The 13,926-nt window shown below is 49.8% G+C and overlaps 1 protein-coding gene across 2 annotated transcripts in view; it reads right to left on the bottom strand.

Annotated features, from left to right (window-relative positions):
- The window catches only part of SEMA6A (semaphorin 6A), a 129,875-nt gene extending 121,053 nt beyond the window's left edge, over positions 1–8,822 (bottom strand). For both annotated transcript variants that reach the window (XM_065918229.1, XM_065918230.1), the window contains exon 1: positions 8,237–8,822. The gene's annotated coding sequence lies outside the window, so the exon portion shown is untranslated. The remainder of the gene's footprint in view (positions 1–8,236) is intronic.
- Positions 8,823–13,926: the final 5,104 nt, after the last annotated feature.

Genomic DNA, 13,926 nt, shown 5'->3' with positions numbered 1-13,926 from the left:
ATTACTAACAATACTTTCAAAGCACCAGTCATCGCACGGGCTGCTCCGTGGGAGATGATCCTTCAGTCTCTGGGGCCTGTGGATTGCTGATTTATTCTGCTCTCTGTACATCCTCTTTCCACTTACAAAATTTAAGAGAAAAATTTTGTCCTAGATGAAAATAACTGTAATTCTAAGCTGTGGAGGGATTCTTACTCCTTCAGGGAACTGGAGTGATAATAACAATTTACTGCCCCTTTTGCTATGCTCTTGAAGAGTCAGAGTCTTCTCACTGATAAGGACATCTATGGCTATCGTTTGAATCAAATTTAAGGTTGTGTATCAGTGTATCAGCAGTTTGAGTAATCAGCGTCTCCACTGGGGTCAGCTGACTATTTCCTGCATTTGGTGGGGAAGGTATGCACAGTCGCTACGTCGTCTCCAACTCTTTGCGACCCCGTAAACTATAGCCCGCCAGGCTCCTTTGTCCATGGGATTTGCCAGGCAAGAATACTGGGGTGGGTTGCCATTTCCTTCTCCAAGGGATGATCTTCCCGACCCAGGGATCAAACCTGCATCTCTTGTATTGGCAGGTGGATTCTTTACCACTGCGCCCCCTCGTGGGAAAGTAGTGGTCTGCTTCTGCATGGAGATTCAGGCACTCCCAAACTGTCACTGTGTCAGGTTTGGCCATGGAAGAGGGATCTGGCAAGTATATGTCCACCATTAAGAAACTCATGCAGATCCCCGCCATAGCTTCCTGGAGGAGCTGATTGACGGCCAAGCATCTCCTCTGTGACACGTATGTGGCCCTTGGGGTCAATTCAGCTCATCCCTGAATGGTCATTATGGGCAGCTCTCAGATTCTAAAGGTGGGTGCTCTCAGATTCCTTAGTGGATACAGGCTGTGTATTTTACTTTCACAGTGTTAGTAAGTGAAAGCTATAATATTTTAAAAACAACTGTCCTTTGGGTACTTAGTTGATAGACAATCCTTAGCTGTTTGCTGTTGTTTTACTTGTATAGTGTTTTCTTCTTCCCTGTTTTGGGTGTGATGTTTCCACTTCCAAAGTTAGGAAAAGGACCCCAGCTCCTCTTCTCACGCAAGTGACCCTTTCACACACTCCTCTGCTTAGAACCCCTGACATCGTGGCCAGCTTATGGTGTGAATGTTCCTTTCCAGTCAAAGGGTCATTTCCTTTGCATCCTCTCTTCATGTTGCAGACGTGAAAGGCCATTTCCTTTGGTCCTCTCCCCACCAGGGCACTCTCCACGACAACTGTCACCCAAATAAAAATAACACCTCATATTTAGTATGTGCAGTGTGTCAGGCATTGTGCCATGAATCTTACAGATGTTGTCGTATTTCCTCTCCTCAACAACTGTAATACCACCAGCATTGACAAATGGAAACTGAGACAGAGATATAACTTCCTCAAAGTCACGGCTGTTTGTAAATGGCAAAAAAAAAAAAAAAAAAAAAGGGATGCAAATCTGTGTTGTGTCTGCCTAAGACTGTGACCTCTGCATCACCTCCCAAGCTGTCTACAGTCCTTCCACATTTTTAGAAACTATATGCCACAAAACCTAATGAATCTACCCTGCATTTGATGGGGAAGATAGTAGTATATAGCAGAGATCAAAACTTTACCCTGGCGTGTCTGTTCTACATTAATGCTTTCATTTTATTTTGTCTGTAATTTTGTTTGTTTAGCTTTTGGTGGTGCCTCACAGCCTGTGGCATCTTAGCTCCCTGACCAGGGATGGAACCCATGCCCCACTCCACCCCACCCCCGACACTGGCACCAAGGAATCTTAACCACTGAACCGCCAGGGAAGTCCCAATGCTTTCATTGATGTGAACCATTTGAAACTTAGCTGAGCAAAAAAAATGCCCTTACTTTAAAAAAAATACTGCCTGGCAGAGTGACACTCCTATGATCTTGCCTAATTTAATGATCACATTGAAAACAATCACTAGTTGAAACGGTTGGCATCTGATTCATAAATTTGCCATCCATACACTACCTAGATTGTTTTCAGTGAGCCTGAGGACCTTATTTATTTCATCATGTGGTTAACATTAAAATGATATCCGCAGGGTATAATCTTTCTTTTGTTCTATAAAAGACAATGAAGCAGGGTCTCTGCTAGGCCTGGGGTCTCTGGAGATGAGAAGGGAGTTAGTGTCAAACTTGTCAAACTTGTCAAACCACACAGCATTTTATATTTTACCAAATACAATCACACTCATGATTCTGTATTATTCTCTCTGTACTTCTACTAGATAGAAAGCATACATTTTTACTGTTTACAGTTTTTATTTAAAATATTGACCTTCAGAAGAGTTAAGGGGCTTGTCCGTGGTAATGAGTCTGGAACTTAGGTCATCTGACTTCAAGCACAGGATCTTCAACAATAGCCATCACTGCACTGGGACCGGGAAGAAATGCGAGTTAATGGGCATGCTTATTCCTCCTGATGGAAAGTTGAATTTTAAAAACGACTCTGAGCAAACTCCTAAAAGGCAAGAAGCTTCTGTGGCCAGCGGTTAGAATGCAGAACAAATGAGTCCAAGGTCAAAAGCTCAAGCCCCATAAGTGCTGGCCGTCTTCTTAGCTCCGTTTTTTGGGAAGGTTGATTCTACCTAACTCACAGTCCCCCCAGCGTCAACCAGGTGTCCCACAGATGTGCACTCTGAACTACAGAACGGGGACTGATGGGCACGAGTGTGGGAACGGGCAGGCTCCAATCCATCACCAAGACCGGGAAAACAACCGCGCAGGGATGCTCCACCAATGGTGTATGAGACTCATCACCTGTGTCCATGGAAGACAGTGTCTCACACACACACACACACACACACACAATTCATCAAGGCAGAGAGATGTCTCGTCACACACACACACACACACACACACACACACACACACAATTCATCAAGGCAGAGAGATGTCTCGTGTGATGGCCACACAGAGAAACAGGAGCAGGCGAAAGAGACCAAGATTGGCTGTTCACAAAACGATCCCCTCTTCATTCATTCAACAAGTACTTGTTATGAAAGGCCTGTGATGTGACAGGCACAGGTGTAGGTGCTGGAGACAGCAGTGAGACATGAGGATGTCTACCCTCATGGCGTTATGTCCTAGCGGAAGACAGAAAATAAATGGGGACAACCGACAGTCTGTCAAGATGTGAAAAGTCCTGAGGAAGAAACAAAAGAACCCTGAGGCTGTCCACCGGGATAGGGAGTGTTGGGGGGAAAACAGTGAAGTAAGAAAGATGATCAGGAAAGTCTTCATTGAGACAGCGACATGTGAGCAGAGAACCTGCAGGAGGAGAGGAGAAGCAAATTCTACAGCTCTCTGGGCAAAGGCATGCCCCAAGCCTTAAAAGGGCAAGACCCTGTAAAGGGTCGGATTGGGAGGGGGCATGCTCAAGTGACCCCAAGGAAGAGTGGAGGTCAGAAAGGCGGCGGCCCCAGTGCAGGTCATGTGGGTCCACAAAGACCATAGGAAGGACTCTGGCTTTGATGGAATAAGATGGGAAAGCATCTGAAAACACATAACCTGATGAGATTTTGCTTTAAAAAATATGTATCACTTTGGCTGCTGTGTTGAGAAAAGACTGTAGGGGACATAGACCAAAGGTGGGAGACGAGCTGGGAGGCTAGCCCGGCAGATCCCCCAGCAGGCAGGCGGAGACAGGGGTTTGGCCAGTGCGAGGGCCACTGAGGTGGAAGACCTGGAAGGGGTCTGCATGCTCTCTGCAGGTGGGGCCAACAACATGGCGGTGAGAGCAGGTGAAGACATCAGAGAGAGGACAGTCAAGGATAACTGTTGAGTTTTTTGGCCTAAGCAACTCAGAGGCTAGAACGGCCATTTACCAAGATGGAGAAGATGATAAGAAAGGCATATGTGGAGGAGAAAGATCTGTGCTGAAGGGGTTATTTGGGAAAGATCAGAGTATTGATAGTTGTATACGACATTCTCCATTAGTGTAATCAGAATTGCTCTAATAAAAAGGTTTTGCAAGCACTCATCTGCTTCGCAAGGCAAGATACCCTACCTTTGTGTATAAACTATACTGTAATAGTCTCAGGCTAAGAAGTATCCTCAACTCCCTTCCCCCTTTGAGGTTTGTGTGGTATGACATCTTACTCACCCATTTCAAAGGGATTAAATGCCTCCCTGCCTTCCCTACCTTCCCATATCCCCAAGAGGCAGCTGTGTGGTTGCCAGTAGAGAAATAGCTCAGTTGCTCTTGCAGCACATTTTAAGGCAGAGGAGAAAAGCCTTCACTCTGGAATAGAAATCTCTCAGAGACAACTTGGCTCCAGGGCACCCCAAGAGAGTGGGGGACACTGGGAGGTCCCAACAGGAGGCTTCCAGGCTTCCCCTGGAGATGTGAATACCCAGGAACACTCTGGGAGGAGGGTGATGAACTTAAAGTGTGTGTGGAGGGCGGGAGGCAGTGCAGGGATTCATGCAGACTTTCCTAGACTTTCTACTGCTGCAAATGGCAGATGCCTAATTAAAGCATTTGCAATTAGTTTGGCTTGTTCTGTGATTCCTTTCTGCAAACAAATATGATGGGAGAATATATTAGCTCTTGGCAATCTAGTTCTAAAAAAAAACTTTTTCTCCCATCATTACTCTTTTGTCCTGCTCAGAAGAGAGCTGAAGCACTGTGTACACAACCTTAAGTATCTGACTTACTTCCTTGTCCAAAACAGTATTTTTCCTTCCATTTCATAAAGGAATGCAACTACCCATTTGCCTTTAAAAGCAGGAAGATTTATTCCAAATTTAATACAAGTTCTTAATTTGGGTGTCTTATTTGTATTCAATGATGATAACAGTCTTCCTAATTCTTGCCATCCTTCTGATTCAACACACTTGGCTGGCGAAGTTATCCACCTCCTCGAAATGCAAATGCTATATTTTTTTAATGATGGGAAAAGCAGTCACTAGACTTTGAAAGAACTTGAGGGGTGTATGTTTGTGTGTGTGTGTCTGTGTGTGTAAATAAAGAGTTGCACTTACAGCCACTTTATTATAACCACTTACTTAAAGGCACAGATTTTTTTTTTTTTTTTTCTTTTTCAAACTGCAGGGGAAAAAACGCGCCCAGGTCTCCTTCAAGAGGAGACATGTGACCCATCTGGGACTGTTTCTTTCCTTTACTCATTCAACATTTACTTGAGTTTCTATACTGGTTCTTATGAAACTTTAACTTATTTAAACTTAGATGGTTTTATCCAATGAGCATACTCTGCAGGTAGCCCCTGAGATAATGATCTTAGGTGTCTGTTGAACATTAAATGCATTATGAGAGGGTGGCCCATCTCTAAAGGGTAATAACTGCAAAACAGAACACTTAGGGAAGATTGCCATCAAACAGTGCAAATTAGAAAAATGAACTAGAATGCCTGACACAAAAAAAGGTTTAAATCTGATGGTTATTCATTTCTGCTTTCAGATTGACTTGCAAAGCACCTCATTTAAGAAGGTCCTAAAACCAAAATAATAATAGAGGGTAGTGGTTACTCAAGAGTCAAATAAAAGTTACCATATAAACAAGCATGGGTAAGCCAAATTCAAATAGTGCAATTATTTTTTAACAGATAGTTTAGGTTAATAGGTGGAGACACATAGTGTTGCCACTGTATTTAAGGTTAGGTTAATAATTAACTTTGATGCCTGGAGTAGTTTAATCAAAGCTTACTATAAAAACTGCTCCATGCAGACTAAACAGGGTATTAAAAAACCATACAAAATACTTGCAATCTTGACCTCTGTAGTCATTTGGAAAGGGTGTGAAAAATCAGATGTTCCATTCAGAAATATGTACCAGCACCTTTACTTTGGGGGAAAAAATATCTTAATAAAGATTCATATTATCTGGAACCAACAATCATCTCACTGTCATCAGAGTGGCAGTCTGTGGACTTAATGCCCAAGAGGTATGTTGAAAGAAGACCAGACAATTATCAGGATTAGAGAAAGGCAAGGCAAAAGCACTCGACCTTCCTATCCGGAAAGGCTTAAGAGTCAGCGCTGGGGGGCATTAAATAGCTTTCCTGAGACCTGCTGGCAGGACACTGCCCCTGGGTTAAATGTCTTTTCAGATCGGAGGCAAAGAAAGTTGGGTGTACATGTGAGAGAGTCTGTGTCTGTCTGTGTGTGTGTTCACACGCCTGTGTTTTCAACCTTTCATGGATTACACTCAGCTGCTACTTGATTTCCATCCAGTCCAAGCAGAGCACGATCCCACGATCCCACCGCGATCGTCTCTGGTCACATTCACTAAACCGCTTTTCTCCCATGGACCGACGCGGACTGGCCGGAGGGGCTGCTCCTTGCAATACAGGCAGGGGGAGGCCCCTCGGCAGTGATGGCCCTGGCTGCGAAAACCGCGGGGCCTCCGTGGCTCCACGCACACCTGACTCCCGGCTCTGCTCCTCGCTGAACACCCGCCGGCTGGAAAACGGCGAGCGGGGTGCAGGACACTGGAGATGCTGCGCTTGGAGCCAGCGATCCCCGCCCGGTGTCCACACGCACCCGCGCGCCAGCCTCTGTCCACAGTGGCTGGACCCAGCTTCCGAGTCCTGCTGGGAAACTTCCCCTTCTCGCCCCTCCCCACGCCCACCCCTTGTTCGACTGCTTGAGAGACCAGTCCAGCAAGTGCCGCACCGCGACCCCAACCAAGCTGACCATCGGTCTGGGTGCCACTCTCCGAGGAGGCTCCTGCCTCCCAGCCATAACCTGGGCGGTCAGTCCACCTTCCTGGGGGTTCGTTTTCCCGCGGGTTGCACGTGCTGAGCCCGAAATCGGTCGTGCCCCCCCCCCCCCATCCCTGGCCTTCAGAGAAACTTTCCAGAAGTGCCTGGTCGAGTGACCCCGTGCAGGAAAAATAAAAAAATAAAGAGGAGGAGACGCTGGGCGGAGGGGTGGCGCGGCGAGGGAGCGGGAAAGACAGCGGAATCCTGTTTCCTTTCCCGATACCCACAAGTCTAGGACTGCTCCCTGGCTCCCCCTGTACCGTTCCGGTCGTGGAAGGAGGGAACGGACTCCGGGATCCTGCTATGCACCGTGTAATAAAGTGGGGAGCCGAGAAAAAAGCAGGGCATCTGGGGGAGGGGGGAAAGACACGTCCCATCCCAGCGGGCTCATGCAGACTGGGTGGGCGCTGTCGGGCTGGTTGGCAGCGGAGCGCCCCACTGCCAGAGAGGCAGCGCTCTAGACGCGGCAAGTAGTCCGCACAATCGAGAACCCCGGGCCCCTGCGGAGGTCTCGTCTGGTTAGCAAGTACTGAGCCATTTCTAGCCACATCTTCCCACCCTTCCCCCTCTGGGGACACCTCCTCTCCAAAGAGGGACCACGTAGTGTTTGGAAGAGGGCGCAGCGGGCGCCAGCCCCCGGCACGGGGCTCGGTGCCCGAGGGGGACGCAGACGCCACAGATGCTGTCTTCGCCGCCCAGGAGGGAGCTGCGGCGGGGAATAGGACCCAGGGCGGGGAAGCCGCGCCACACCGGGAGGAGGCCACTCATTCGAGCGAACAAAGCCCGGAACCTCTGGTGCCCAGCGGCCGCGGGAGCCGGGATGTCACCAAGGGGCAGGGTGCGCGGGTGCCAGGGCCATTACAAGTTTCCCGCACTCCACTGAACCCAGCCCAGACCCCGCGCCGACAACAAAAGACTCCCTTTGCTTCCCCCACCCCCCAATCTCCCCGTGTCTGTGGAACCCCTCCTCCCACCTCGAACCCAAACCTAGTGTCGAGCGAAAACAGCGCTCTTGGACCGAACCTCCTCCAGCCCTCGAGGGTAGAACCCCTTCCCCCTGCCTTCGCACCAGGACCGGGCGCTTCCGAGAATCTCACCCTTTCTTGGCCTCTCTGCTGCCTGCTGGCCCGAAAGTGAGGACGAGCCCCCAGGGGTACTGCACACACCTCCCAGGGCCAGGGAGCTATCCGCGCGGCTGGGGTCCCGGGCGGCGCCTGGCGTGTGCGCGACGCGAGTGGGGAAGCTCACAGCGCGGAGCCCCGAGGTCTCTGGGGCGCAGGGCGGAGAGGAGCGGCGGACAGGGCTCGCGACTGCTCCCCCAGGGCCGGGCAACGCTCGGAAGACAGACGCAAGGCAAAATAAAACGCAAGCACCACAAAGCCGAGACAGGGTGTGCGGACCGCGGCCCCGGGACCCGCAGGAGGGAGCGGAACCGCCCGGGAGGTGGGGCGCACCGGGGCGCCCCAGCCGTACCTTTTCGGTGCATCGACGGGCAGGCGGCCGGGGCTCGGAGCGGACTGGTACAGCGTGTATCCCATTTAGTAATCCATTATCGAGGGGATCTCTCCGGGCCGCGAGCTGCGCTCTCTGCTTCGCAAGCCTTTGTCATTCCTACATGGGTGCTTGTCTCTGTAGGGGTATAGTCGCAGCGACTACTTTCTGGGATGCAAACGCGCCGTATTCATTTCCAATGACAGGCGGAGAAGGGGAGATGAAAAAAGAAAGAAAAAAACCAACAAGAAAGGAGGAAATGTTCAAGAAACTCTTCTCCAAATCCAAATTCCACTTGGATTCCACTCCGGCGAGTCCCTTCGGTGGTGTTTGCGCCGATTAACAAGTCATTTCAGGGTGGGGGGCGGGGTGGGGGCTGGGGCAGGGGTGAGCGCTCTAGCCCCGCTCCACGACCGGGAGCGCTACGCCGCGGGTGTGGCGGTGCTGGCCGCTACCGCCGCTCCTAAGCGGGCATCGCGGGCGGTCGGCCCCGCGGAGAAGCGCTGCTGCTGCGTCCGGAGCGCCTGGGCAGCCGAGTGCGCGGGGAGCGGAGTTGGCTGCAGCCTCACCCCGTGCCGCTCACTACTCCTCTGTCACCGGAGAGGCCGCCGCTCCAGGGCGGAGCCAAGTCCCGGACTGGATTGCGCAAAGCGGACTCTCCTCCTGCAACCCCGCCTACTTTGGCTGGCGTCTTCTCCGACCCGAAGGAGGGCTGCGGTCTCTGTGTGTGAACCCGAGCGAGCGAGGCGGGGAGAGGGAGAAACTACGCGCTGTGGCCGCAGGTGGAGCCTCGGAGCGACTGGTCAGCGCCGCTTCCTTCCACCACTATTGCCCGCCCGCGGCGCGTTCGGCGGAGGTCCCCGCGGGGGCGACACCCGCAGAAGCCCAGCCCGTGCCTCCCCCACCCCCGCATTTGCTCTTGCGGGGGGAGGGGGGAATCTCGGACAGCATTGCCGAGCCCTGTCAAATCAAAAAAATAAATAAAAATAGACGTAGTGCAGGAGCAAGTTACAAGAAAGGATTTGTTCATCGATTTTTTTAAATGGAAAAGTTTTAAAGGATGAGGGTAAGTGAACGGCGAGCCTTTCTGATTACTATATCAAGAGGTAAATTCCAGAAGTGACGGACGCTCTGCGCACCCAGATGAGTTGGATAGAAACCGGTACACTTAAAAATACACTTCGACGATATGAACTCAGCTATTAGTTAACGTACGTTCAACACACCTTAATAAAGCACGTTAAGTAAGCAAATTAGTATATGTGCTGCCGAAGCGAGCAAGTAAGCAAATTAACTATAGTGCAAGGAAGGCTGGTAGCGGCGAACTGCTTTTAAACTTAGAAAGTATGGAACACTGTTCTTAGAAATAATTATGTAAACTTCAGAAATAACACACAATTCCAAAGAGTATCCAACAGCTTCATGGAATAAGTAAATCGCAACTTCTTCCAAGGCGCTTTTGTGTTACCATCACGAGGAGAATGCTTGAAAGTTCAGCAGCCCCAAAGTCCTGCAGTTACGAGGCTTGTGACCTCTGGGCAGGCTACACGACGTCCCCCTGTCCCGGCCGTTGCGCGCTCCCTGCCTGCCGGCCGCAAAGACCGAAAAGGAACACGTTACCCCCCCGAGGGGGGCTTCTCAATTGGTTGGCGCGGGCGGCCAAGCAGTTCTCCGACCAATATTTACTAGCTATGGGGTCGGCCGAGAAAAGCACTGGGAAGATTAGGGTCTCAGTATCCCTTAGGCCGAGTTCCGTTAAATAAATGCATTAGAAACTGTACCTGTTCCCTAATTGGGGTTAGGGTCACTAATAAGACCCTCCCGCCCCCCATTTTTTTGCCTTTCGTACAGGCAACTAAAATACGCACAAGCATGCTAATGAGGGCTCAAGAAGAATAAAATAAGTGCACTCGTGACAACAGTATAGATATTGTCCACAAACCATTTGGAAAAGGTGAGAAAAATGGTTTAAGGGAAAAAGGTCCGTCTCCCTGCTGTTCGCCAAAGATGCCAGCAGGGGCCGCTGTCCCCACCTTTCGCAGGCAAAAGCCGCCAGAGGTCCGCGGTGGTGGGGGTGGGGTGCCGCCGCCGTAGGTGCGCGCGCAGCCCCCGCCGCACGGGGCGCCAGCTCGAGGAGGGGCTGGGCCGTGGGGGCGTGGGGCCGTGGGGGCGGTGGGGGCGGTGGGCTTGGCTGCGCGCTCCCGCAGCCCGGGTGGCGACTGGCTCGCGGACATCCCTTTCGAATCCGGTCCGGACCCGGGGGAAGGGCCCGACTAGCCGTGACCGCTCGATCCTCTGCCGCGACTGTTTAACTCCCGTGATTTCGACGTTCAATCCCGAGCTCGTCTGTGCGTCCCCGGCGCGGTCCCGCATGTCTGGCCCAAGACGTCCCGGGGTTCTCCGCTGGGGGTTTCCATCCCGGCCGGGTCGCCGAGGCGCCTTCTTCCTTTTCTGCCCCTGGTTTACATGCTAATTGTGTCTGGGAAAAGTTCTTTAATTGGCAGAATGAGGCAGAGCAAACGAATTGTTTCACAGGCTGAACCAAATTAATTCCGGGTTTAGCTTCTTCCCTTGGAGAAACAAACAATTAAACTGCCTTGTTTGTTTTATGGATATATTGGAAATGCCCCACATCGACTTTCAAGATATGTTTTTAAAGGGAAATTATTTTCATTATTAATACTTGCATGTTTAATTTGCAGTAACGCTGAGCCAAGAAGCAAGAGATTAAATTTACGTAATTTAAAATTAGAGAATACAGGAAGAAAAGAATTTGAGTTAACTTTTTGCGTGGCTGAGAATTACCGCCCAGAATCTTCCTGGCAAGGACCAGATCTGAAGTCTCACCATCCAATTAGGCACCCTCGTCCTGACCAGGTGAGATGACTTTTCCACCTGCCAGGGGAGAGATGCTCCCGGGGAGCTGGCAGAAAAGCCAGCTATTGTGTCGCTCCGAAGCCCTCGGGGGAGCACGTGTGGGGAGCTGCCCTGAGAAACCCCATGACGTCATTTCCCCTTCTGCGCTCCGCGGACCGACTCCCAGAAGTCTGCCTTAACTTTTAGGTAAAACCGCTGCCCTTGAGACCCTTTGAAGTCTGCTGTCTACCCTGCCCCTTCAGGGAAAGAAAGTTAATGAGAGTTAAAGAATCACCAAGCGTTAGGACTAGAAGAAACCCTGGACTGTTTAGTAGTTAAGTGGCCTGAAGTGGAGTGAGAACAGCGTTAGTCTCTGGGGGCCGGCTGTTTTTAGGTAACTTACTAGCTGGTGGTGACCTTGGGGGCAGTCACTTATTTTTCTGGAGCAGCGTACTCAGTTGTTAATGGGGACTCCCTATGACTTTCTTCCCAGGGATTGTGTGAATTAAATGAGATGGAGAGTGTAAACCGCGGGGGTGTAGAGATAAAGGTTAACTAGCATCTATAAAGATTAACTAGCGTCATTGTCATCCTTGCCATCCTCCACTTCAAACCTCCCACCACCGTTTTACAGGGGTCAGAGGGAGGCGGAGGAAAGAAGGGGCTTGCTTTGTGTCAGCGCTGGGAGCTAGCCCATCATAACTCCTCTTCGGTGCTGAGAAGACCACGCCTGCTTTCCCCCACATCACCTGGAAAAAGTATGATGGAGGAAGAGGAAAGGAAAAGGTGAAGTGAACTCACCCAGGATTCTTTTAAAGATCCCATCTAGCTCTTTGATCTGACCTCTGCTTTACCACTGGCCTCCCTGGTGGCTGAGTGGTAAATAACTCACCCGTCAGTGTGGGAGTGGTGGTTTCCATCCCTGGGTCTGGGAAGATTCCCCTGAGAAGGAAATGGCAGCCCTCTCCAGTATTCTTGGCTGGGAAGTCCCAGGAACAGAGGAGCCTGGCGGGCTGCAGTCTGAGGGGTCACAAAAGGCACACAACTTAGCGACTGAACTTAGCTTTACCACAGAATGGGGTAGTGAGTTTGGAGGAAAGGTCTGCTGCTGCTTACTTACTGCTCAGCTCCATGTGGGTGTTCCTGGAAGTTACATGAGGAGTGCAGTTTGTACAAATAGGCCGTTATCACAAAGTGAAATTAGTATCATGAAGGGAAGCTAGTGTCTTTGGTGCTTGTCAGACCATTCCTCCTTCTCCCCAGAACTCTCAGACCTTTGGAAGCCGTGCCCTGTGAATACGTCAGTACTATTGTCCACAGAGCTTGTTTTACCCCACTTTTTAAAGATTTTAGCACCAGGCTTGCTGTCCTCTTATCTGTCCCCCCAGCTGTCACCATTCATGGCTGTGTGAGCACCCACCTAACCACTCTTCTGCTTTCTCAGCTTTTTGCCTTCCTCATCTACTCTGTCCTTTGGTCTTCCTCCCCTCTACCTCCCACTCCAGAACTTCATTATTATCAGAAAAGGCTCCAGGTTCAAAATCACAAATTCTGACATCCTCTCTTTTTAATCACAATGGACTCTTCTTCCAGCTTACTTGCCTACGCACCTCCCCACACTCACCCTAATTGCAGGAATCCTTCTGCCATTCTTTCCATCCATCCAGTCCCTGCTTCTTTCATTCCCCTCTGTCTCCAGGAGAGCTTCATAATAACTGTCTCTCTGGTGAACGCTTTCAACTCTGTGACTCCTTTCTTTTGGTCACACCCATCTGAGTGAAAACCAGTCCTAAATTACAGAAATACCTTCCTCTCTGCTCTTGCATCTGGCAGCTGAAACCTACTAGAAAAACATTTCAAGCACACATCTAAGCAGGCTGTACACTCTGTCGTGAACCTGACTTGCTTCGTGAACCTGCTTCATCATCATCTTCCCTTTCTTTGAGTTAGTCTGTAACTTTATCCCCTAATTGGGTAGTTCACCCTCTGTGTCTTCTACTTCCCTGAAAAAGAGTCCATCGTGTGGGTACTTCTTGCTTCTGTACTTATAATATCCTGCTTATCTCCTCTTAGGGTGGAGGCAGTTCCCTCCTCCAATTTGAGGGCAAACCCTCCACCTGTTTTCAGATCATTTACACAGTCTCAGAAATTCTGCCCCGCTGTCTCCATCTCTTCTGCATCTCCCCAACTGCGTGGAAACAGGCTTTAGTCTCTCTCATCTTAGAAACAAGCCTTCCTTGGGTCTTCTGTGCTTTTCAGTATTCTCTCCTCTCTTCCAAAGATGAAGGATTGTTGATGATCACCGTTGCCACTGCCTTCTCTCTCATTCCTCCTTCCTGTCTGGCTTCTATTCCCAGCATTCCATTGCCATGGCATTAAATCCAGTGGACATTTTAAAGTTTTCATTGTATTTGAAGTCTTAGCAGCCATGCATACGACCACTCCTTCCTTTGGGAAATAGCCTTTGCCCTCTCCTGGTTCTCCTGCCTCTCTCCTTTTTTTTTTTTTAAACTTTTGAGGCCATTGAAAGATACAGAAAATTTTGAGGAATAATAAAACATCCCAGTTTTTACCATCCCAGAATTAGCAACTGTTCATATTCTTTCATATTTGTTTCTTGTCTTTATGGCAAGGAATAAAACATGGTGTATAAAGCTTAGCATCCATAGAATCAACACTGTCTTTCCACTTCTTCATATTACTCATGGTCTTGAGTTTCCTGTGCATGTTTAGAGTTCCTTTTCCATACTTATATATAGATCATATGTACCCAGAACCAATATATAGAGAAATATTTTTGGTGGGGTTTATCCCCC

The sequence above is a fragment of the Muntiacus reevesi genome, chromosome 1 (assembly GCF_963930625.1).
Source record: "Muntiacus reevesi chromosome 1, mMunRee1.1, whole genome shotgun sequence".
In the NCBI taxonomy this organism is placed as follows: domain Eukaryota; kingdom Metazoa; phylum Chordata; class Mammalia; order Artiodactyla; family Cervidae; genus Muntiacus; species Muntiacus reevesi.
The sequence above is the reverse complement of the archived record's forward strand: the minus strand, read 5'-3'. Positions and strand labels throughout refer to the sequence as shown.